The sequence below is a fragment of the Ictidomys tridecemlineatus genome, chromosome 7 (assembly GCF_052094955.1).
Source record: "Ictidomys tridecemlineatus isolate mIctTri1 chromosome 7, mIctTri1.hap1, whole genome shotgun sequence".
Classification (NCBI taxonomy): Eukaryota; Metazoa; Chordata; class Mammalia; order Rodentia; family Sciuridae; genus Ictidomys; species Ictidomys tridecemlineatus.
In genome coordinates this window covers 56,623,133-56,649,269 of record NC_135483.1, presented here as the reverse complement: position 1 = coordinate 56,649,269, position 26,137 = coordinate 56,623,133, and the positions used below count along the sequence as shown (strand labels likewise).

The window sequence follows — 26,137 nt, the reverse complement described above, 5'->3', positions numbered from 1 at the left end:
CCTTTTCCTCCAAAAGCAAGGCTATGAAGTCAGCCTTCCCCATTCTTTGTTTTGAGAAGAAGAAAGATTTCTGAAAAATTCATCTTACTTAGGTTAGAATCAAGACAGGGAACTAACAGAGGCCAATTTTGGTCTTAATAAAAAAATGGAAATGAGTGTTATTAGAGGTTCTAAACATATATTTCTTTCTTTTTAAAATTAATGCATTTTGGCTGGGGATATAGCTCAGTTGGTAGAGTGCTTGCCTTGCATGCACAAGGCCCTGGGTTCAATCCCCAGCATCACCACAAAAATAAATAAATAATATAAAAAAATAAAGTTAATGCATTTTAATTATACAGAACATACATGCACATAAAATACTTTGATCATATCCACCTCCCATGCCGCTCCTGAATCTGCTGTTCTAAAAATCTCCCCAAAGATATACTTCTAAAAATTCCTAATTATTTCAATTTTTGCTGTTCTGTGTATTTCCCTGTAATTATTAGCAATTAACACACATATGTAGATCACAATACTCCCCAAATTAAGATGAATTATGGTCTTGGAGAAGACAAATTATGCCACAGTTCTTAAGGAGGCCAGGAAAGGAAATACTACTGAACAAACGAGTTCCAAGTACAGAAGCCAGAAATAAGGGAGATGAAGCCAAATTTCTTGTTTTTAGGGAAAAGAGGGATGAATGGATAAGACAGGTCCCCAGGGGCCTTGGGCTCATGCTCCACTCATCCTGAGCAAGAGGTTTATTCAAAGTTGTGAAGGCGTGAGCTGGGAGATGACTTGTGAACTCTGCCCTCTGTGATGAGGAGGTCAGTTTGGCCAAGTTGGTAGAAGTAATAGGACAATATACAAAGGGCCCTTCCTGGTCAGTGACTTGCAAACTATAAAGTATTACTGATGGAAAGTCAAATACACAGGAATCATGATTGTACTAAGTTAAGCAAGCCAGTATTGATGATGATGATAATGATGATTATGGTTAACATTTACTGAGTGCTGATTATGTGCCAGGGTTAATTTATATTAATTAGAAATTTACAAGGAGTATCTTCCATAATCCACGCTGGGTTATCAGCTAGTGGGTGGTTCCCACCACTAGCTGATGTGAACTGAAGATGAGAATTTTTCCTGTACACATACACGTCCACACCGACCATCTAGTCAAGCTTAAAATTCTCTGATGGTGGTCTTTCTTTCCATTCTGTCAATGCTTTCCCTCGTTAACCAAATTACTGTGAGATGACCATTTCCTTCCAGATAGAATTTTAAGAAATTTTCTTAACATATCCATTTCCCTGTGTTGATTCTTGGATGTGATGACCTTTCAGGGATAAATAATTCTTAGTTTAAATAAAAAGTATGATGGACAATATCAATGAATAAATGATCGTCAGCTGCACTTAATTCTTCAAATGATTTTACTCCAACATAAGGAATGTGTCAAGTGGTAGCATCTCTTGTTGGCCTGGTGGGATGCTGAAATGCTGCTAGTGTGTGAGCTGCTGAGCTGGGTCATCGTCTTTGTTACTGGGAGTCGGGGGTGACACTGCCAAACCCTCCACAGCAGGCACTTCATGCCCTACGGGTGGCATATGAAGCCTCCTGCCCGCCAGGCCACCCTGAGGCCACACTTGCATCTCATCCTGGTCACTGCTGTGCTCGGGCCATCTGGAGGCTCTGGCTGTTCCCTCCCCACCTACTGCCCTGGGCATGTCCTCAGGTGTCTTTGCACTTGTAATATTTGGCTCTGAAAACCAGCCCACTTCAATCCACAGCATATTGTTACAAACACAGCATAAATGTAATCCTTGGATTAGATTAGCATAATGGGAATTTCACGGTCTCTCTGGATTTGCTCCAGAGATATAGACACATTATTTAGGATTCATGAACTTCAAAAGCTCCAAACTAAAAATACCTCTTACATCATATCGGAATGCACTCAAAGTCGAGTCTCTTGCTGTTGGTCTAATCCATTCCTATAGTGGTTAAAAGCAGAGTTTTAGAATCAATCTAGCCAGACGTGAGTTCTCATAATCATGAGCCTGAAACACAGGGCTAGCTACTCATCCTGGCTATGCCTCAGTTTCTTCACCTGGTAACATAAATAACGGTGAAACCTAACTTTCAGGTTTAAATATGGACCACAGAAAACACGTGTAAAGTCCTAACACAGATCACATAGACAAAACCAGGCACAGAATAAGCACTTAAATTCATATATAGAATATTTACTCATTTGATTAGAAACTTGTTTTAATGTTATTCAGATAAGCAATAGATTCACATGGGTCAAGAATATATTACAAAATAATAGATGTCAGGCCCAGTGGCTCAGGTAGGAGGATTACAAAGTTCAAAGCCAGCCTCAGAAACTTAGCGAGGCCCTAAGTAACTCAGCTAGACCCTGTCTCAAAATAAAAATAAATAAATAAATAAAAGGGATGAGGATGTGAGGATGTGAGGATGTGGCTCAGTGGTTAAGTGCCCCTGGGTTCAATCTCTGGTACTGCGCACCCCCCCACCTCCGAAAAAGGAACGAATCTCCCATTCATCCTAATACTAACCAAGCCACACCCAACCAGTTTTGTTTTTTTAAAAAAGGATTTTCCCAGAGTTTAAGTAAACACAAGAAAATATGACTATAAAATCATATTTCCTCCTTTTCTAAGCAGACGGAAGCAGTCTATGCAATACTTCTGTATCTTTATAAACTGAAACCAGGAAACAGTGACCAAGTATAGCATAAGGCAATGTATTGTCCTACCCCTTTACCTTGGTGAGGGACAGCAGTGAATGGAACCACCCAGATGACACAAGGCAGCAGGAGGTAAGGGGGTGGTATGCAGAAAGCCTGGATTTGGGTTCTGTTCTGCCCGTGGCAAGCTGTCTGACACTGGGCAGACTACTTAAATCTTGCAGGTGTAGAAGTGGTACAGTCAGCATGCTTGTTGTGGGGACATAATGAAGTTTGTATGCAAGAGTTTTGCAAATTGTGAAACAAGACAAATGGGTTCACAGTGTTATTACCAGTTAGAAGTTATTACAGTCCACAAGTCCACTCTTTCTACTCTGGAAGTACCAATAGTGGCTATGGAAAACACCAAGTCCCTATTTCTGACTCAAGAGTTGGCTGGCCTAAGGACATTTCCTGCCTAGGGTCACTGGATCCACTTTCCTTGAGCAACAAAGACCTGCTACGAGGTGCACTCTGCCTTCAAATGACCATGTTCAAAGTTTCAACATGGATGCAGTTTTTTGGGAGCTGATATAAATTTTTGTCAACAGTAATTCTTACCTGACATTGGGCTTAAAGTTTGAAAATAAAACAGGTAAACAGAAGCAGAGTAGAAGTCATATCAAAGACTTTCAGTTTTCTTATCCTCAGAAGCACCAAAATGAGTGCTCTAAAAACATGGCTGGCAGGCCCATCCTTCTCCTTGTCCCCTTCCTGAGGCAGGCAGCAGCTGGGAGCTTGCTGGGGGGACTGGCTGAGGGGACGGTCTGCATGGGTGTTCCAGAGATTTAGATTTGGGTTCCTTCTATTGCCCATGTCTTCCTTCTCATTTATAGCCAGAGGCCTTTTACCATATCTGCAATGGATTGGTTTCTTTGTCTGAAAAATTAGGTTGTTAGAACAATTCTATTTCTTATAAGAAATTTAACACTTTCTCTCCCTTTCCTATGGAAAGAGACAGAAGTGCATGTTCTGGCTTACAGGTGCCTATCTCCCACCTCCTAAGCTTTCTCCTGGCTCCTACCAACAGCTGCTCTGTAAGACCTTCGAAGTCTGAGGACCACACTTTGAAAACCACTGGAAAACTTTAAGAGTTCTAAAATTCCCTTCAGCTTGAATATTCAATAATTGTTGCAGCTACACTCTCATTTCTAGGGAAATTCATTTATTATAAATAAATAAAAATATAAATAAAAGTAGACATCTGCTTTTTCTAAGAGACGACAATCTTCCCAGTAAATCAAATGAATTATTTTGCTTTGGTAAAATAAAGTTAGAGGTATTAGATTCAGGTGGGAAGAGGCAGATATACCTTCTAAAATTATTATCTGAATGACAAAGAATGCTAAATAACGGGCCTATCCACGAAGTTATTGTATTTTGTAACTACGGATTGAAAAGTCTAGCAATAGATGTATGCGAACAGCTGATTATTTTAGTAAGTGGATCTCGAATGGTAGCCAAAATCTTTATCCTGTAACCAGCCACGTCAACCCAGCACTACTATTATGTTAATACATTTTACAGAAACTCAGATCTCAGAGCTGATTGCATTCCAACAGATTTATGTAGACCATGAAGCCAGGCTTAGCCAGTTAGTGGCACCCCTGCTCCACCATCATGTGTGTATCCCAAGTGTTTGCATGACATGCAATCTATATAATTATACAGGCATTATGATCCTAGCCTGTTCAGTTCCAGGAGGCATCAGAACAGACACACGCAAGATACAAAGCACAAAGACTGCTAATGGGTTGGCCAAAAGGTATCACTTCTTTACCCATAGGTGGTGAAACTCCGGTAGGGGGTGACCTGCCACCCTCATGGCCTGTAAGGCCATCATGTTCAGGGAGGGCAGAGAACTGGGCTACTGCCAAGAACTGGGCTACTCTTCAGCAAAGCCAATATTTGCTTTTATTCTTGGTTATACTATTAATGCATTTGCCTTGCTTATTAGTCATGAAGTGAATGGAGGTAGGAAGGAGGAAAAGCAGCAAGGATCAGCGGAGACAAAGGTGGATGATTGGGAAATCGAGGAGAGAGAGTAAGACATCATTTCCTGTGGGATTGGCCTGGCCAAGAGCACCTAACTATTCTAGAGTTAAATTAATTCAAGGAACTATTTTAATTAAGATACTGAGAGAAATGTGAAAATTAAAATTTTAATTTTGATTTATAACTATAACATGCATATAGATACATATACCCTATTGGTATGAAAATATGTAATACTGTCCGATTATTGAGTATTACATCCTCAACACTCTGCTGAATACTTTATGAACAAAATAATTAGGTTGAATTGTATTTGGGGACTGAACCTAGCGGTGCTCTATCACTGAGCTACATCTCTAGTCCTTTTAATTTATTTTTTATTTTGAGACAGGATCTTGCTAAGTCACTAAGGCTGGCCTTAAACTTGCCATCCTCCTGCCTCAGCCTCCCAAATAGCTGGGATTACAGGCATGTGCTGCTGTACCTGGCCAAAATTATTAAACATTCACAACAACACTATAAAGTTATTATTCTGTCCATTTTATGTATAATAATACTTGTTTGGATACAACAGATCCTGGTCTAAAGTACACACCATTGTACAGCAGAACTAGCAGTGACGTAGGCCATGTTTAATGATAAAGCCTAGGCGCTTTCCCCCACATCATTCTGCCTGTCAGCTGAAGAGATTAGAACATTATGGGGAAAATCTGCCAACTTGCGATGCCCATTTGCTTATCATACTGGTTTTTGTATTTAAGTCTCAAACATCTTAAACTTTGTATTTAAAAGTGAACTCTCACAACATTGATTGTTGTGATAAAGGGGATTTGCATCAATTCTGTGAGCTACAGATAAAATCAATCACTGGCTGGAAATTAGCTAGCATTGCTAAACTCACTCTGTCTACCATGAACCTCCCTGGATCAGAATGTCACCAGTGGTCACTTGGGCATGTAAGGCTTGCCTTAATATAGTAGGAACAAAAGCCCTACTGATCCCTCAGCCAGCCACTTTGGTTAAGGGAGCTGAAAATACTAAGTGGGCAGATGTGTTTACCCAATTATTTCAGTCCAACAGACCCAACCTTGGTATCCAACACACTGAAATGACCCCACACTTGTTTGGAAGCCAGTGTCTATGGACAACTTTCTGATTGAAAGTTTGACAAGAACATTCTTGTTAGTGAGAGTCTATATATATAAAAAAAAAATGCTGAAAGTTGTGATTGCTGGGAATTCAAGTACCAAGTCCCGGATTCACAGCCACGGGTAGATTTGTTTTCATCTGTCCTGTGGGGTTAGCGGGAGCTGCCCCAAGCCCGACCCAACTCATTCCACACTCATCCCCTCACATCCAGACTTCTGTGATCTGAGGTCATGGCATAAATCTTCTTGGATTTCCCCCTCCCACTCCCTGCCCTTTTCTTCTAACCACTGGTACCACCCACCATCAGCCTCCTCCTTCCAGGAGAGAGCTGAAGAGCAGCCACCTTTGACATTGTAGCAGATGCGAGACTGGGGTGAGGCTGCGTCCTCAGAAACACACTTGTGAAGCTGTCTAATCCAACCCAAGGCTGGGAGATCTTCCCTAGCTGCCCCTTTATTGAAGGCTCAGTACAGGTTGGACATTACACAAAATCCAGGCCATACACGGACTCATTTAATCCTTTTGATTTCCCTATGAGGAGGGCTCTGTAAGTCTCCTAATAAAGACACCAAAGCTAACACAAGTTAAAATAACTTGCTCCAGGTGGAGCCAAGACTTTGCCTGACTGAAAGCAGGTGTCCTTCCCACATTCTAGGACCTTAGATTATGGAGTCAATCAGATGAGTCCCCCTTGTGTGCCTACCAGCCTTAGAATCTTCCATCAACCTTTCCCTATCAAAGTTCCAAACTATTATTAGGGAAGATGTATGAATAGTTTATTCTAAAACAGAACACCCAACCACAAAATGCATTCCACATTCCATCAGAAATATTACATGTTTTTCTGGGCCGTCAGGCCAGAGTGGTTCACAATACTATGCTGTGGTGGGCACCAACAGTCATTGTAGGAAAACAAATTAAGAACTTGAGAGTGTATATTTGAATTGAAACAGGTACCCCAGTGTTTTACTAGAGGCATTTTAATGAGTGGCATTTTGGTTTTTTTAAAAAGATATTTAATACAATGATTATTATACTGCTTGTGATAAGGCAAATGTGGTGTATGTACACTTTTGAATACTATGAAAGGCAGGGTCAACAGAGTAGATGTGACACATGGATCAATTTCAAAACAGCAGAAAAAAATAGACATATGTATAAATATAAATGCATATAAAATTGAAAAATGTAATATTACAAGATGAAAAAGATTCTAAATAAAAGAAAATGAGCTGTGTGGAATGGTGTCATTTGTGTAAACCCTCCAAATAGAATAATGCCATGTTTTTCAATTTATACATCATCAATGACATGTAATGGGCACACGTTACTCAATGTGTCATACAGGGAATGAGCCTGGGAAAGGAGAAAATGAGAGGGGCTTTCCTCGGCTGGTTGCCTATGAGAAGGTGGAGCTGAGGATTGGGAATACTTTACCCTTCTATGCTGAAGGGCTAAGGTGAGAAGGAGGGAAGATGGACAGGTACGGAGATCATCAGAGGATGGACACATGTTACCAACCCAGCTCAGAGCTCTGATCCCACACATTTGTTTTTATCTTTTGGTTTTATTTTTACTTGATAGTGGCACATTATAATCATCAGTTTCAGAAACTTCTTTAACCACGTGCCTGTGCATACACAGAAACTCCTCTCAAGCCCTGCTCAGAAGCCCTGGTTGGCCCGTGAGCACTAACACAGCACTGAAAATAGTTACCTGCTGGCCACTAAAATGAACCTTGGATTTAATCCTACAAAAAATTGTTCCATTTTCTTTTCACAAATATATAAACTGGCAGAAAATATAGAGGACACAGAGGTGAAGAAAAAGAAAAGCACAGTGGTGTGCTAGTGGATTTACAACGTGACCCTTCTTCTCCCGACTCCTGCACCTACTGAGTCCAAGGGGTGGCAGTGATTGCAAACTTCCCTCCCTTGGACCCCCACCTCTGTCCCTGAGCCTCAGGCCAGCTGGGGAGGCACTTTGGTGCTTGGGGAAAAGACCTTCAGGAGCCAGGGCTGGTGAACGAACTCCTAAACAAACTCTCCACTGACACATCACTAAAAATAAGTATGCTTACATGCATAACACATTTTTGGAACAGTAAACCGAACTCTCTCCTTTATCCTCTCTAGAGACTTAGGTGCCATTCTTATTCAACTTTATACGAAATAAATGCAGGTGCAACAACTCCGAGCATTACAGGCAGTAACTTTTGATGTGATAAGTACACATCTGCCAAGAAGCGAAGGAATGGCAGAGCCAGTGGACAGGCACTGTGTATCAGCTGCTAGCCCGGATTCCGGTCAAACGCTGATAAGGCTCACTTGGGCATTGCCTTATTTAGTCAGACTTCTCTGTCCAAACACCGGTGCATGGTGACAACTGCGCATGCTATTACAAGTCTTTCTCCTTTCAGTCATCTGCTGACACACCAATTAAATAAAGTGTCACCACTATTGAAGCAGCCTATTGCCTTGCCTACTAGTGATTTGCCTGCAGAGAATAATGATAATATATTACAAATAAACCTGAAAATGTTATTTTAGCAAATGGCTAAATTTTTTTTCCTTCTCATAAGGAATAAAAATTAAGTTAAAGGCTCCCCCCATAACAATGAACAAATTAATATTGCATAGTATTACTACTGGCTCAGGTAAATTGCACAATTTCCCCCATAGTTTCAGTAGAGAAACTATATCTGAAAATATTTTTTTTCCAGCACACATTATGGTATTAATGAGCCTTATATTAGAAATCAGTGACTTGATCTAGATATGTGACGCTATTAACAGAACCAATATGAGTCATACAGATACATAAAAAATAGTTGAAATACATATGGTGATTTAACAAGTCTAGCATGTCAGTTAGTTTTAACTGCTTATAGAATAGGGAAGCTCTTTGTGTGAGAACATGGGATGAATTCCAATATATATTGTTAAACAACGACAACAAAAACCAAGCAAAAAAGCCTGCAAAAAAAAAGTAACAAAAATCTAGGGTGTAGATGGTGCATATTACAAACTATGATCCTTTATCTGCATTTAATTTCAAAATCTAAAAAGCTTTAAAAATACCCAAATCTCTCTTTTTTATAAGTTTAGTGCCAAAACTTGACAGTAACACCTGGATGCAACTGACAGGCATTTATGGTTCATTATTTTTTATTCTTAGTGTGAGTATTCAGTTTCCCTGGAGAAATAATGTGTTTGATTACCAGGTGCTGCTCAGACCCCCTGAGGATATCATGTAATTTATGCTATATGCACTATATTCCTTTTCTAAAATCCAGTAAGTTCTGAATTCTAAAACATATCTGGACCCAAAAGGTTTTGGAAAGTAACTACATATGTGGTATCTGCATCAAGGGGGATAAACTTACATTTGGATATATAAATATCAGGAAAAAATTTATAACGATACTAATAACATTTGCTGCCTTCAGGAAAGGTTCCTGGTTAGCTGGAGTTAGGAGTGGGGGAGAGATTTAAACTTGGTCTAAACCATCTTGTAATTTTCAAATTTTGAACCACTGAACATGAATCATCAAGAAATAAAATTAAAATTAAAAAATTACAACTTGTAAACATATGGCCAGAGCCCGATCTATTTAAAATACATCCTGTTAACAAGTTTTCAGAAGGCAATGCTGCACTCCCACAGTTGGTGGGTGGGTACCCTTGACCAACCCTTCCTGGTCATAAGTTCCAGTTTCTCTTGACTCTCGTTTTAAGCATGCCAAGTCTTTCCAAGGCAGCCCCCTCTTCTTCTAAAATACTGTTTACAATCCATTTCTTAAATGAAACTTCTCTCTCTCTAATCCACCTGTGCTTACTTCAACTATGTAACCCTGTAAAACAAACATACTTATTTTGTTCTATCTTCTCCATTAACACTAGAAGTTCATGGAAACAGGGATGAAATAATTTGCTTTTAAAATTTTTACTGGGCAGTTTTCTTACATTGATGGTTAATTTACACTGTGTGCATATTTGGTCTTCCTAATAATAAGCCTTCCAGGGACTGCCCAAAGACTAAGTGATAAACATTTGCCAAACTGAATTATGCTTATAAAACAATACTTTCCCATTAAGTCTTTATAATGAAAATCAAATGGAAAACATAATTGAGTTAAAAGACTCAAAAAGTGTCTGGAATAACAAGTGCATGTGTGTGGGACAAAGCCCTGGGTGGACAGAATGCTGCTCTGAATTTACCACCCGACTATTGATACATGCACTTACGGTGGAGAGACCCCAGTTACATTCCAGAGTGCTTACTTATATATGTGAAATGACCTACTAAGAAATACTGAGGGTTAAAAACTATATTTGTTCCTCATAATGTTAAAGAAAAAAAATTATGTATAGATGTTATTAATAGTCCCCAGGAATCTAAAAGTAAAAAATACTTAAAAAACATGGGCTACTAAATTTAGAGACAACTCAAATGCTTATCTTTCTTAGAATCCTTGAAATCACTTCAAAACGATCTTTGTAAAGGTCACTAAATTGTACTGGTATACATTGGCAGCTTAACAATTAGTTGACACGGTATTCACATGCAATTTAACAATCAGTTAACAATTTTTGCCTAGTATACTAATTGAACAACAAACTATTGAGACAGTTTCTTTTTCTTTTTTTTTCCTTTCTTTTTTAAAGGCAAACATCAGAGACTTTTGAAGAAGGGTAAATTCCATCCAGCAAGATAAATTTTCCCTCTGATTATACATTTCATTCAAATCCACTGTTTTGGTGTTGGCATTTAAAACCAAACCAAGTACATTTTTTCTTGGAAATTAATCCTACTGAAGAAGTATACTTTTAAGCAAAAACTGAAGCCAAAACACCCATGTAGTTTTCAATACAACTATGTACTTGTTCTAGCTGATAATCAGTGTTTTTTTTTAAAAGCCAGAAAAACCTTGGCAATAATTTGAAGTCACTACTGTCAATATTCTTGTTTTTCAAATGAAAAAACTAAGTTCAGAGTAGTCATAGTTTATTGGATGTGTTCTATTGGCCAGTGTACAATTATTAAAGAACTGGCTAGTTTTATTTAAAGAAACAAGTATATTATTGCCCAATAAGCACCCAAACCCAGGTCTGTGCAGAATGGTATGGTGGAGAAGAAGGAAGATGAAGTAGCTGGAGAAGACACCCCAGGGGGGGCTCTGGCAGGGTCAGGTTTCATCTTCCCATCCTCCTTGGGTGGCTAAGCTTCCTGCTGCCCATTGTAGAATTTCAGCTGCACCAGTAATAAGTGAATATAGATGCAATTGGTTGTTTATATGTTTGTCTCACTTAAGGGATGCCTTTGAAAACCTATTTTTTTTCCTTACTACTTTGTCATTTTATTAAACTAATTTTCCTATCAGCAAAATTTAAAAACATTTTTTATTGGTGCTTTTTCATTATACATAATATTGGAGTTCATTATGACATAATTGCAAAAGCATGGAACATAATTTGCTCCACCCATTTCTTGAACAACATGCACAAGAAGGTTTTCCATGAACAGCCATCAGATGAGCCTGATGGATGCATGAACAGCCATCAGATGAGCCTGATGGATGCCCTTAGTCTCTCCAGAGATGAATGGGTACACCATCTTTAGAGGGCACAAAACCATAGATTCACATAATTTTAATGATAGCCTTAAGTGATTTGGAGAATCTTTTGTTCACATATTTCAGACAAAAGCTAGTCAGTATTTGAACTGTGTAGAGCTGACTCAGTTTATGATGACTCTCAAACTACACACTCCTTTTGTGCATGGAATAAAGATTTTACCAGAGAGTTTATGGCTGGGCAACCACAGGCTCATCCACACGTGAAGCCAAAGGCATGGGAGAGCTGCTGTGTAAACTGAGGGACACCAGCAAACTAGTCCAAAGAAATACATCTACACGAAAAACTCAGGACCCACTAAACCAAGCAAACGTTAATAATGGGGAAAAAACTTTTTCTATAGAAATCATCCTGAGAAAATGGAGCAATAGTTCACTTGGGTCTGATTTTCATTTCTTTACATAGGATTGAAAGGAAATGACCAAGGTGGCCTAACCTAACTGCAGGAGCAGTAATGACGATATCCATCACAGACATGCCACGAGCTGCTGAGAAAGATGATAATGCAAATCTGCTTAGCAAGAACAGCAGGATGGTCTAACAGATTAATAATGGTAATTAAAGCTTTAGATGCTAAAAAAGAGAGTGACAATCCCAAGGATATTTAATTGAAAAATGCACAATAATCATAACCCATCCACCGCACACCAGGAGCTGGGTATGTTCCAAGAAGGCCCCCAGATACCCACTGTGCTGCCCTTGCCCCCCACAGTCACTTGGAACCCTTTTTTCACACTCTGTGTAGAACAAGCCCTTCTCATGGTTCAGGATCCAACTCTAACCCTCTTTCCTCCTATGAGGCCTTTCCTGAAGCTTCCACATGGATAAATCCCTCTGCTCCTCTAAGCTTTATCCAGCACTTAAAAGATTCTGAAAAACACAGTGGATTCTGTCATGTCCCCTACTCTTCTTCTTATGTCACAGTGAGGGAACCCACAGCTGGGGTTCCCTCTTGCTCCCTCCAGAACCCCTTCTATACCCCGCAGTGTTTGCTCACAGTCACGTTGACAAGAGCGTGTTAATAAAGGAGAGTGGTCTAAGTTTTCATGCCACAAAACCCAGGGAGACCTGGTCTGTGAGGACCGACTTATAGGCTCCCATTTTAAATTAATTCTTCCAGTGTCATTTTATAGACTATAAATCTACCCTACTGTATATACAGAGAGAAACTGCTTTTCAATTATTTCCCCAAAGCCTACACAGACACACTTAGATAAGGATAAAATGAAGATGTTTTAATAAGCTTAAGACGGACATTTCACACTGTGAAATGCAGACTAGTCTAAGAATTGCCTCATATTTTAAAATCTGGCTGTTTCTTCTGAACAGGTTGACTAAAGTAATGCAGGTAGCAATACAGAAACGCAGGTGGGTAGGTTGGTAGTTGTGTTGAGAAGTCCAATCAAGTCCTGCTCAGCAAGGCGAGACCCAGGACAAAGCAGCCCGTGTTCAGCCCACAGCTGTTTAAACTTTTGTAGCAGATGCACCCAGTGGAGAATCAGGTCAGACTGAGTTTCAGAAGGGAAACCTGCAGTACAAATATCTGTCTCTATAGCCACAGTTTGCATACACCCTGGATCAGCTTCAGGAACTTAAACAGAGGTGCGGCCTCGGCTTTCTTCTTCTTCTTCTTCTTTTTTTTTTTTTTCAGATGTGTATGCAGTGTACTTAAAACTATTTACCCTAAACTGGAATTTGGATGAGAATTTCTGCAGTGAGACTTATGAGCACCAACAGTCCAACTGGGTACAGTGCCTCAGAAGCAGTATCCTATATCCAGTGTGACAGCAGAGCAACTCTTGATGTGCCCCATTAAGGGGTAAGAGCTCACAGATGCTGAGCAGCACTTCAAATGCTTATGGCATAGTAACTCATTGAGCACGCACACTAACCCTGTGGGTTCTATCAACAATCACCCTCACTTTACAGATGAGGGAAACAAGGCATGGAGATGCAAAGTCAGTTGCTTGTGAGGCCACTCTAAGCAACAGAGCCAGTTTTCTGGTTCTCAAGTCTGTGCTCTTAACCACTACCTCATACTGCAGAAATAATTCAAAATAATTCCCTAAAACTCTCTGAGGAAAAAAGAAAATCAGGCCCTCATGTTAAAGATGAATCACTTCTCTTTTCTCCCCTCTGAATTTCTTGGTGATGTAGCTCACGCTCACTTCTTTTCTGATTTCAGGAACCACAATCGAAATGAGAGCCGGCCTGAGCTGGCTAATTGCTTCTCCTTCCTAGGACCACCCTGACTAAAAAGAGGGAGGGTCCTTTATCACTACAGAGCAGTGCCAGGATAGGGTGGAGTCCACTGTTAGAAGACCCGGGGAACAAGACGCCCATCTCTCACCTGCACTCCCTGGAGAGGAAGGACTCCCCCAGTGCATGCAGACCAGGGTTCCTTCAGTACTGCCCTCATCTCAGATTCACCTTCCAAAATATAGCACAGGGCTCATCCTGGTCTGTCTTGGGGGATGGGTGACAACTCTGCAAATATGAGTGAACTCCTTTGAACGGGGGCAGCTGGTGGAGCCATGCAACCTGCAGCCACGAAATACAAGTGGCCCAAGGGGCTAGAAAGGGAATCCTGTGAATGAGCTCCCGCACCCAGGGCCTAGGGACTTCTCTGTAACTTGACTTCTCCCTGCTGAAGATCACCTTCCCCAGCTCCTGCTCTCTGTGCACCTCTCTCAGCCTGCTGAGTGATTAACCTGACCACAGACCTACCTCAATCATGTCTCCAGCCTCAGTTCTAATAGAGGATTGTGAACAATGTAATGAAGACAGAGAAAAGCCAAGGCAATGTCAGTTACCTCGACTCAAACAGGCCAACAATTGGCAGGCTGGGATGGACCTGCCCTGAGCCACACAGGCCAAGGCACAATAGGCTAAAACAAGCACCGGGTACCAATTCCATACTCAATTCTCTTCTCCTAGGAATTCCTTCTCTTCCTTCCAACAACTCTGTTTTGGGTGATGCTCCCACATGTTGCCTGACTTCCAAGTAGCTCTTACTTAATTTCAAGTTGTACTTCTAGTTGTTTCCATATCCACCTGTCACTTGGTCATACAATTTCTTGGAGGACAGGGACCACATCTTTTTTATCCTGGTTTCTCCCAAGGTACCAACTGTTCTTGGTTTACTTGGAGTAGGCATTTGAGATGTGTTGGTTAAAATGGTTACAAATTTACCCTAACATAAATATTTGGTGTCTACCTCCTAATTCAAGTTTAACGCGCACAACAGTCTGCGGAGCAGCTACCACTCATCTACTCTGTAGATGAAGGACTGTGAGATATGCCAAGGTTAAGCCAGGTGTTCCACTCCCATCGTCAGCAGCACAGAGTCTGGGCCGATTCTCCAGCTGCAGAGTGAGTCTTGTTAACCAGTATCCACACACACTGTCTCTCTGAGCCCTGGAACCACACAGGTATAAATGACAACAGCCTGTTCATTTTTTCAGGGAAGAAATAATGAAATCTCTTAATCCTCCAGGATTTTGCCCATGCAGATCCCTGTGCTTGGAAAGTTCTTCCTGCCCTTTCTACTTTAGGAAATTCCATGTTCCCTCAAGACCTGCTCAAGATGAACTCTTGAAAGTCTCTTAGTTTCTCCAGGTGGTTAGGGACCCTCTGCTGGGCTCTTACATATATTGTCCTTTGCTCTGTCACTGCTTACATGATCTTAGATCCTGTGCGAGATTTCTTCTCAATCTCTTGCCTCAGACTATGAGATCTCTGAGGGCAAGGGCTGCCTTTCAAGATACTTGGCATGGAAACATTTAATAATTGTTGGTTGTAAGGATTTATTAAGCACCTATTAAATATTCACCTGATCTTATTTAATTCTTCCAATCTCCTACAACTAGGTGCCAAATTGTCCTGTTTTTTGGATAAGAAAGCTAAGGTGTCATAGGTCTCAGATTCTACCTGAATAAAATATCCTACCTCAGCTCAGTCTAAGGTCCCAGAGTCTTTCTGGCATCCTTGTCCCAAAACACAGGTTGGAGCCAGTACCCTGGGCAGAGCAGGATGTTCTCATGAAGTTTGCCTGCAGGTGGGTCTCTTGGGTTCTTGTTCCTGGGACCTGATCTGAGACCTGTGAAAAGAGTAGGTACAGTCCCCAGGTCATGGGCCAGTGGGACCTCTACAGCTGCAACTCCTTCATTTGCTCATCTCATTTCATTTATGTGTACTTCAGCTGAGCCCAAGGAAATCGGTATCACTAGCCACAAAAGAACTTCATGTCCACTTAACTGAACAACTTGTATGCAACAACCTCGGTAAGGCTTAAAAAATGCATATGTAATACGGCAGTGTGGAGTTGAAAAATGAACTGTCAGAAACCTGATTAAACCTTAGCCTGTACTGCATATTCTAAATCTCTAAACAACACCTCTAATTCAAAGAAGATAAACCAATCACAACCAACTATTTAGAGTACCCACAGTGTTTGACATCTGTGTTAGGTTCCATGCAAAGTATAAAAACTGAATTTTTATTATCTATAAGGTATAGATTAATAAGCATGAAGTAGGCCCCTAAAGTCTACAAATAACCTATTCACGATTATCACTTTCCTTCCCGGTATCATATGAGTAAACATTTTATTCTGGTACAGACCCCAGAGTTAGTTCTTATTAAAAGTCATCATAACTTGCTTTAGATTTATGTTTAATTATTAGGAGAAATCTTTTAGTAATTCTATATGACTTTGTAGCTCATTAGTTATTATTTATTAAGACTTATAAAAATTATTTAGAATTCAAGTGAGAATTTATAAAAATTATTTAGAATTCAAGTGAGAATTTCATACTAATAAAGATGCAAAGTATGGCAGGGGGAAATTCCTAAAAATGTCATGAGAAAATCCAGTAAGAGAGAGCCTATTTTCTTTCTTTTTTATATATATATTTGTTTTTCAATTTTCAGTGGACACAATATCTTTATTTTTATTTTTTATGTGGTGCTGAGGATTGAACCCAGCGCCCTGCACATGCCAGGCGAGCGCGTTACCACTGGAGCCACATCCCCAGCCCTGAGAGCCTATTTTCAATTCCCAAAGTTCTTTATACCTATTTGGTGCATCTCCTGCAAAGATAGCAACTTGCCTAAAAATTCCATTTAACCCATCAGAAAATGCCTTTCCTACCCATGCTTATTGCTTTATTAAAGTATAATTGATAAGTAAAAATCACATATGTTTACAGTGTATAATTTGTTTTCATATATGAATAAATTCTGGAATGATTAAATTGAGCTAATTAACATATCCAAGCAATCCCTTCTTCACCTCTGTGGATTGAAAACAAACATTTTGTTTCTTGCTAACTCAAAGTCCTCATACAGACCAGGAGTATAAAGAACCACTCAATGCAATCCATGATTGTGCAAGAGCAACGAGCACAGCTCTGGCTGCAGTGTGTGCCCTGGAACACCAGGAGTATGAATGACAACGGCATTTTCATTTTAACAGGGAAAAAACAAACAAATCTCTCATTCCTCCAGGCTTTTTTAGCCATGTTGGCATCTCTACTTGGAAAGTTCTTCTTGCCCTGTCTACTTCTTGAAGCTGGAAGAATTTATGAAGTGTTTGTGATGCAAACAATTATATTTTGACTCATTTATTAATAAGAGTAAAAATATTTTTTTCATAATTTCCTGTTTTATAACCCTTAAGGAATACTGTTAGTGAACTAGAGTCGAATATTCTGTAATGAGATTTTCCTAATAGAGAAATGAGACTGCCTGACAGGGACCCCTTCATTTTGCTGACCCCCCTACACCTGCTTGCTTCCCTTCAGAGGGGTAGCAGACTGAGATGAGCTGGGGGCCTGCTCAAGTAAGGACTTGACCACCACCAGGAAGGCTGGACTATGCTCCAGGATAGCTCTCAGGCCCTCCATGGATTGATTCTTCATCCTGATCCAGAGACGAAGGTCAAGCAAAGCAACCCTACCAGAAGGCGGAGTAGGGACCAGGGAAAGAAAAGATATAGATGGTACTGGGTCATGAACAAAGAACAGGACCTCAGCTCCCCTTGATTTTGTTCCTACTCTGAACTCAAAGTGTTCTTTGCAGAACTCCTAACTCACTCTTCATCCTACCTCCTTCATGTAGTTAAACTATCTGGCAATGTCAAACATTAGCCGCTGCAAGTTTTCACACTCTAACTGGTAAGACAAATATCTTTACACAAGACACTGTGCTTATCCTTTTGTTGTGTTTTGCACACAAAGAACTAATGAAAAATGCCTTTTGTGAGGCAAAGAAAGTCACAGGTATTAATTTCATCCTTTTATACAGACTGAGTCAAAGAGAACTAGCAGCGTGAAGAGTTAGCTAAAGCTCATGATAACATCACGGTGGACTAGTTAGTGTGAAAACTACTATATGGATTATGTCTTCACTAATTTGATTAGATTTTAGATAATGGAATTACGCTAATGTATTACATTTCAAACCACAATCAAACCTTGTTTGGTATCTTATTATAAAATGATCTCTGCTTTCTCCTTAGAGATCTCTCTTCCCTAAGCCCCTTCTTAACAACTGTTTATGATAAATGTCAATCAATCTTTGATTTTTTTCATTTCCTCAGGAAGTCCTTAAACATTCAAGGATCTATAGCTCCAAACATGAGACTCATGTATCTTATTCCACCTTGAATGCCCGAGCACTGCAAGATTCCTTCTTGTCTTCCCCCAAGTGTCTCGACAATACTCACAGTTCCACAGGTGCTTTTAGCTAACTGTACTAGTATCTTTAGAGTTCTAGCTGCCTCGTACACAACCAGCTGCATCCGAGATGATTTTCCCTTTATAAAGTTCAAGGGTCTAGTTTTCTTTGCCTGAATTGATTTATTCATGTCCTTGATGTCTTCTTTCCTGTCCCCAACTTCTGTGGCTTGCAATCTGCTGTGTGCACAGCAGCTAAGATCACCCTCCTCAGATGTTGTTTTGCTCATGTTACTAACTTCCTCGGAACTTGGAGATGGTTTCCATTTGTATGTTGCATAATACCTGATTAGTGCTTTTAAGAGTCTTTCATAGTCAGGCACCTCATATCTAATTGTCCTCTGCTCTTTCCGTGACCCAGCTGTGCTCTACACCACAGCAATCCAATGGGCCTCTTGGATTATACACCCGATAGGGTGGTGCAGAATTCAGAAGGGTTTTTGAGTACATTTTTTTGTACTCACATTTGTGACTAAGACTCCTCAGAGGATGAAGCTCCAGAGTCTAAATATGACAGCAGGGTTGTATTGAGCTTCTCCAGCCTCCTACTTTCCTGTTTTTTTTTTTTTCTCCTTTCTTCTTCTTTTAAATTCTTTGCTACCAGAAACAATAATTTTCAGGAATTTTGGGAGTAGCACCACTGTTGCTCTCCATAAGTTTATGAACTTTCTGGACTGCATTTTTCCTAGTGGTAGGATGAAGACAAGAGGAAGCTGTCTGCATGGGGAAAATCCTTGTCTTCTAGTTCTAGTGACCACAAGAGTCATGCAGGAAACTCAACACAGAATGTCAAGAGGTCAATGAGGCCCGGATCAGACCTACTCCAGCAGACTCTGGAATGGCACTGCCCACAGACAAGGAGCACTGGTGGTCTTTACTGCCAGAGTGGGCTTCCTTCTCCTCAAGTTGTTCAGTCATGAGACACACTATCCTTCCCCACCTGGCAATACCTCCACTCACCTCTGCCAATCATGTCTCAGCCTCCTTTGAAAACATTGCTCACTGATCAAATTCAAGTCACTCCAGACCAACTCTACCTGGCACCCAACATGCAGATTATATCAGATCTCCTTTATTCATGCCATCTAATTTTTCTGCCTTTGGTTATAACTCATTGCTTCTTAATGACCAGCATGTGATCACACACACACACTCATGTGTTTATGTGAACACTGTGGGGAGTGGGAGGCCCATTTTCTTTTCTTTGTTGGCTTATTCCTTCTGTTTCCCTTGAAGTATCTTTAAAGATCTTATTATTTAGGGCACTGAATGCAGTGGTGGCTCTGTAACTGTGACCAATATGGCAACAAGTTAAACATTTAGTAACTTTGACACTGCAAAAATAACACATCACTGAAGATTCTAGGGTTAAAAAAAAAAAAGAAAAAGAAAAACCCTTTTACATACTCTTTTCTTCCCCTTGTTTTAATTTGTGGTATTAAACATTAGCAACTGTCTGTTTGCTAATCAGATTTCAAGAATTCCAATGGGCTGAAAGTTATTGTGAACTAGTGAAGAGTAAGAAGGATAACTTTCAAAATTCTTTTAATGTCTAATTCATACGGTAATATGAGGGGAAAAGAAAACATTACCAGGATATGAGGCCAAATTAAAAACAGTCATTGGAACTGCTTTACGAATAAGCCAATTAATCATTTTTAATTCCTCTAAGCCCAACCATTATGACATTTACATAAACTGTCCTGAAACCTTCATGGAATGAGCAGGGCGGTATTCAACACTGCTGGCTGAATTGTTTTTGCGCTATTTTTTAACTACTTCCTGTCTGTATGTGTCACCTCTGTCCGACTCCAAGCCAGTGATGGGGTCAGGCCCACACTCCTCTTTGTCCTTTGGATCCAGCATGGTATGAAGTGTGTATCTGATAATACTTCTGAGATGAACAAAAGAATGATCAGCATTCAAGTAATGATCCTGGGTACTTCTAAAAAGTTTTAAATTTTGATCTTCCTAATTATACTTTCATTCCTAATGGTTTACACTGTAGGAATGTTTCCCTTTCAATCCACCAATCCTCTGACCGAGGACAAATGTGGAGTTGGAAAAGTGAAAATGTCAGTGATATCTCACTGTTTCCTGAGTAATTTCTATAAGAAGCATCGTTGGTTTTGGTATGTAAAGTCAGGTCCAAAAACAGGCAGAAGAGGGAAAATTCACACAGTAATGTGATCCCAGGCTCAGGTTTAATAATTGTAATAATTTGGAAAAGTTTCCCACTTCTTGCATCCATTTTATTGATTGAGACTCACAAAGAAGGGTTTCTTTATATGTTTGAAATACATCATCCATATTCTGGGAATGAATGAACCTTTCCGTTAACCTGATGGGCAACACACAACATCTAACACTTGCTTCTGCTCCTCACCCACTATTTCGGGTACACCAAGTCCTGCTAATTTTATCCCATGGCTCCTGCCTTGACCAGAATCTTTACCAAAATCTCCTCCCAGACCAGGCCTCCAGTCTTGGGCCCCCTGAATGCCTTCTCCATGAAGACATCAGACCACCCATCTCAAAGGCAGATGGCTCTCTGTTCAAATCCCTTTGAAGACTTCCTAAAGCTAACAGTCAAAAATGCAGCTTCCAAATCTAGATCTTGTTGCCTATCATGTCCCAGTCTCTACCTACCAAACCTCAGTGTGTCTGAGAATACACTCTGGGAAGCTTGTAAAATGCAAATGTCTGGGCCTCATCCTAAGAAATGTTAAATTTGATACTGGATAGAAAAGCAGGAACCTTTTTTCTAAAAAAAAATATTTTTTAGTTGTTGATGGACCTTTATTTTATTTATTTATATGTGTGGTACTGAGAATCAAACCAGTGCCTCCCACATGCTAGGCAACCACTCTGCCACTGAGCTGTAGCTCCAGCCCCAAGAGCAGGAACTTTTGAGCACTCCTTGTGATTGCCACGGGTGGATAAATGGTGTCCATCCATTTCTCTAGGCACCACTTGCCCTAGAGAAACATTGTTCTTCCAGGCCCATCTGCTTGCAGGAACTTAGGCTGTACATACACTTACATTTCATTGTGTCTCTGCTCTGATGCTTCCTTCCTCTGTAACATCCCTGCCATTTGCTTCTGGCCTAAACTCCCCTCCTCTTCACAGCTCAAGCTCAGCCTCATTCCATTAAGCCCCATGTGCCTTCGGGGTCCTTCTTCTTTTGCATTTGCATAGCATTTTTTCTTAGAATTTACTCTATTATACTGACATTATCTGTTCATGCTTGGCCTGCAAATTTTGTGGCAGTTGAAGAATAACATCTTTTCAATGACACAGTGGTAAATCGAAGTTTGTGACTAAATAATACCATCCCCTGACAGCTTGACCTTTATGAACTGAAGAAAAGCACATGGGTTCAAGAAAACATTCCTAACCCAATTCTCTAAACTCAAGAGATGAAAAGCCTGTTATGCTACCTGAGACTCAGACTAGAGCCATCAATTTCCTACAGACACTCAAGGGTCATGATGAAGATTAGAGGAGATAATAGATGTCAAGGTCACACCACAAATCCAGGCACCAGATAACCACTCAAAGAGCTGTTGGCTGTCTACGTGGCCCAAAGTTTTCATCCAACTCAGTATCCTCAGACCAAAATGGGAAGGGCACAGGTACTAGCGTATGATGCCCTTAGGAAAATGTTGAGCAATGTCTACATGACTTCCTTATCTGGAAACACTGCCAAAAAAATTAATTCACCACCAAACAACTTTGATGTCTCTGGATCGAAATATTGCTAACAGGATTCCTCTATCACACCTAATCACATTTCTACAGACTCAATGCAGGAATCATTTGATTCTCTAAACTTTTAAAAAGAAATCACTACTCACTTTTCCTTTTGCATTATGAAATTTGTAGACATTTTATGTATTTCCTGTTCAAAGTGTTCCTATTATCAGGGGCAAGATCACTTATTTGAAGAGACATTTTCTGAGATTGCGTCATTGAGCCTGCTACAGACCTTAAACATAATCACAACTAAGAGAAGTTAGACAAAGTGAGCTGGCCTGGAGTGAGGACATTGTTGACAGAGAGTGCTGCTTGTGCAGAGATCCTAGAGAAGTGTCTGTGATGAGCTTGCCGAGGCTGCCTCCCTCCAACCTGTAGCCCTGCAGCATCTGCCAGCTGTGTAAGACCACCACAAACTGAGCTGGGTATTTCCTTTTAAAGGCAGGTTTCTTATTAATCACTGTACTCCCGGGGCCTGGTGCCATGTCTGGACAGAGCTGGCACTAAATAAATGTTTGCCAAATAATGTTTCTTTAGTATAATAATTTTTGAGAGTGGTATTTTGTTCCAGGATGTTGCCAAGGGGGAAAAAATAATCCAACAGATCTTGCTCACTGGGTAGTTTCCCTCATCAAAAATCTTAGAAAGCATCATTTTTAAAATTCAGGAACAGAAATTTTGATAGCTGAATTGCACTGTCATCAGGCAATGGATTCCTACTCATTTAAGGTGAGAGCTGCTGACCTGTACCTCTTAAAAAGAGTTGTGTCTAGTATCAGACACACAGGATTCCCCTTCCTCTGTAAGTCCCCTAAACATCTTTGTTCCTTAGAGTTGGGATCTGAACTGAACCCTGTGGCAGATCACAAGTCCACTGCTAATTTCTCACAGTCCCAGGCCCATGTTCTCTGTTATCATTTGGGATTGCATTTCAAAATTTAAGAAGTAAAAAATCCAAATTCATCTTTCTCCCCAAGTTTCCTGTCTGAGTAAACAAGGCCACCATCCATCCAGCTGGCCAAGCCAGGAGCTCAGGAGTCACTCTGACTCTTCCCACACCTACTCAAGTACCTGGTGAGTCCTAGTGGGTCTGCAGGGGTGGGGGGCTCTCATCCATGCATTTGCTTCTTTCCATCCCCACTGCCACTGCTTAGCTCAACCTGTGGGCTCTTATCCAGATTACTAGTTACCAGGTGACTACTTAAAATTGTCTCCAGTTTTACTGCCCCTTACCTTCTCCAATCCCTATGCTACCTGCAGCCACAGTGGTCTTTCTGTTATTATTCATCTCTCAGACCTCCCCACCCCCCACAGCTACCATTCCCTTTTCCAACGACATTCCACATTTTGTCATGCCCTCAAATATATAAGGGCTATTGTCCTCTGCACCCTCCTGTGTCTTCTGGAAAAAACATCCTGTGGTTGCCAGGCTGGATGCTGCCTGCAGAATCCTGCCTCCAGCCCCAGACTATGATTAAGCCCCTGCTATGTGCTACCTAAGCTCACAGCAACATGCCAATTATCTGATAGGTAACTGCTTTTTAAAATCTGCCTAACCAGACTCCATGAAGGGAAAGAACTAGGTCTTAATCATGATTTTACATTTACATGACAATCTATTAATACAATGAGAAAATCCATCCACAGCTCAAATGATTTTCAAATCACTGGGCCAAGCAAGAGTGAGGATGGAAACGAGTCACCAGGGTTGGTGGGAGGGTAGGTAACACTCCATCACCTGAAGGGTCTCCATTCTTACCCCCGAACCCTAGATTTCTGGTTTCTGTGGTGTATCTCCTCAACATGTTCTGACTAACCAATTCCCCTAATGTAAGAAAATACATTAAATCTCGAAATTCAAAAATCAAATTTGAAAATATCCCACATCTATGTAAAAAGTTAAACAGATAGGAACTTTTAGACCCAAGCAACCGAGACCAAAACTTGACAGAGTAAAATCTGCCAAAAGGTTTAACCTTCTTTAGAATTTTTTAAAAATTAGCAAAAAAAGTATAACAGAAGTTATTTGTTGATTGTTGGCATAAAATCTATTGTTTTGCTAGAAAGTGAATAAATATATTTTAGTTGGCTTAAATAAGTTTCTTTTGGCCACATGGAAATTCTAAGAAGATTGACTTCAAAGTGTTACACTGTTTTGAAGGCAATTTTGATTCCTTACATATTAAATTTCTGAGAAAGAAGCTTATTTTTCATTTAGCATATTATACAAATAAATGTGAAACACCAATTAAAATAGAAGGGCAAAATTATGAAAAGCTGATTTGATTTTATTCTCAGGAGGCTCTTGTACTAAAGCTGAATGACTTACATAAATACCTTTGGCATTTGCTGGACCCTGTTCCTAAACACAATGTTCATATTTCATCTATAATAAGAAAAGCATCTCAAAGATTTGCAAGGCACTAGTCTTGCAAGCGTCCAGTCTGGTGTCTTGAGTAAAGTGAGATTGGCAAAGTCAGCTTAATCCATAATGGAAAGTTGTGAGCAGGGTGCTTCGGCTGCCTGGCAGCTGCTGCTAGGAGCAGCCTCCCAGCTCTGTGAGCTTGTACACCAACTCTACCACTTGCCCCAAACAGAATTCTCCAGTCAAAGCTGAAATCCAGAATATGAATGCTGTCATAATTTGGGGGACTTTCCAGAAAACATAATAGTAGGGTGTTTTCTGTTACAGATGAAGCTATACTAAAAAGAATCTGCTGCTTTAATTCTTCAAACTTATACCACCAGGACAGTGTTATATTTCAGAGCTAAATGAGATGGAATCTGTTTAAATCTGAACGATCTAAGCAAACTCTAGAGTTAAAATAAGGTCAACAGTGTCCCCCCCAAACCTCGCTTGCCATTATCCTGGGTTTTTTTTTTTTCTCTAGTCTTCCCAGCCAGTTTTCACTAAGTAGATTTCTGCGTAATTAAATATTATCTCATATCCCATTCATGGCACAGAAAAGCATCTTCTCCTGCCTGGCCTTCCTTGTTCAGTAATAAAAATAGAGAGACATGCCTACAAGACTTGAGTTTTAAAATGCATGTTTTTAATAACCTAAAAGTCTGGATTACTGTGTGATCTTTCCATTCATTATGGCCTGCAACTAATTCTCATTAAATTTGTATTCAATTGAACCTACTTATTAGTCATGGAAATGCATGCCCACCTTAATGCCTCTGAGTTTGTGAATGAGCCTGGACTTGTGGGGGTGGGGGGCTGGAGGAAGAGGTTTTAAAAGAAAGATCTTCAGAAGCAAAATACCCGAGGAAGGTTTTACCAAGTTCTCCTAACACAATGTGTTCCCATGTTGTGCATAATGGCCTGTTAAACTCCAGGTGATGTAACTGCAGAGCTGAAAGAGGGGTGCTCCCACTGGAGCTCCGTGTCTCCTTTACACCTCCTAGTACTACTGCATCCAAGCCTAGGCCTTCCTTGGGGGCAGGACAGAGCTGCCCCCTGGGAGGTCATCTTTTAGGTTCCAGCTGCTCTCTCTGAACATCCACAGAGAATCCTTGGTGCCTGCTCCTGTGTCCTGGATAGAGAAGCATTTGTTTCTTTAAACAGCATGGAGACAAATGTGAGGAAGTTAGATCAGGCTCCATGCTTTCTCCCCTTGGAGACAGGAATTCTTTGGTAAAGAGGAGAAGCATGCATTTAAACCCTTACTGTAAAATAAAAAATTATAATATGCATAAAAGGACCATAATGACCTACAGAAACATACTTAAACAATATGAAGGTAAAAATATTTTCTTATTATCCTATATTGTCTTCAGAATAGTAGCCCAGCATAATTCAATAGAAATACATATGCCATTTCTTTTCAGTCTTTAAAAATATGTAACTGGCTGGGTTCAGTGGCATATGCCTATAATCCCAGTGGCACAGGAGGCTGTAACAGGAGGATCACAAGTTCAAAGACAGTTTCAGCAATTTAGCAAGGCCCTAAGCAACTCAGTGAGACCCTTTCTTTAAATAAAATATAAAAAAGGGCTTGAAATATGGCTCAATGGTTAAGCATCCCTGGGTTTAATTCCTGATATCAATTTAAAAAAAACCAGAAAACCACTATATCTATACATACATATATAGATAGCTGGATGATTGCCTGTTGACA

General features: G+C 40.3%; 1 protein-coding gene and 1 non-coding gene across 7 annotated transcripts in view; one reads left to right on the top strand and one right to left on the bottom strand.

The window, feature by feature from the left end:
- Jph1 (junctophilin 1) overlaps nucleotides 1-26,137 on the bottom strand; it is a 79,821-nt gene that overhangs the window by 39,757 nt on the left and 13,927 nt on the right. The window lies entirely within an intron of this gene.
- Nucleotides 215-287, top strand: Trnaa-cgc (transfer RNA alanine (anticodon CGC)). The gene has a single exon. It is a non-coding gene; the product is annotated as a tRNA-Ala (tRNA).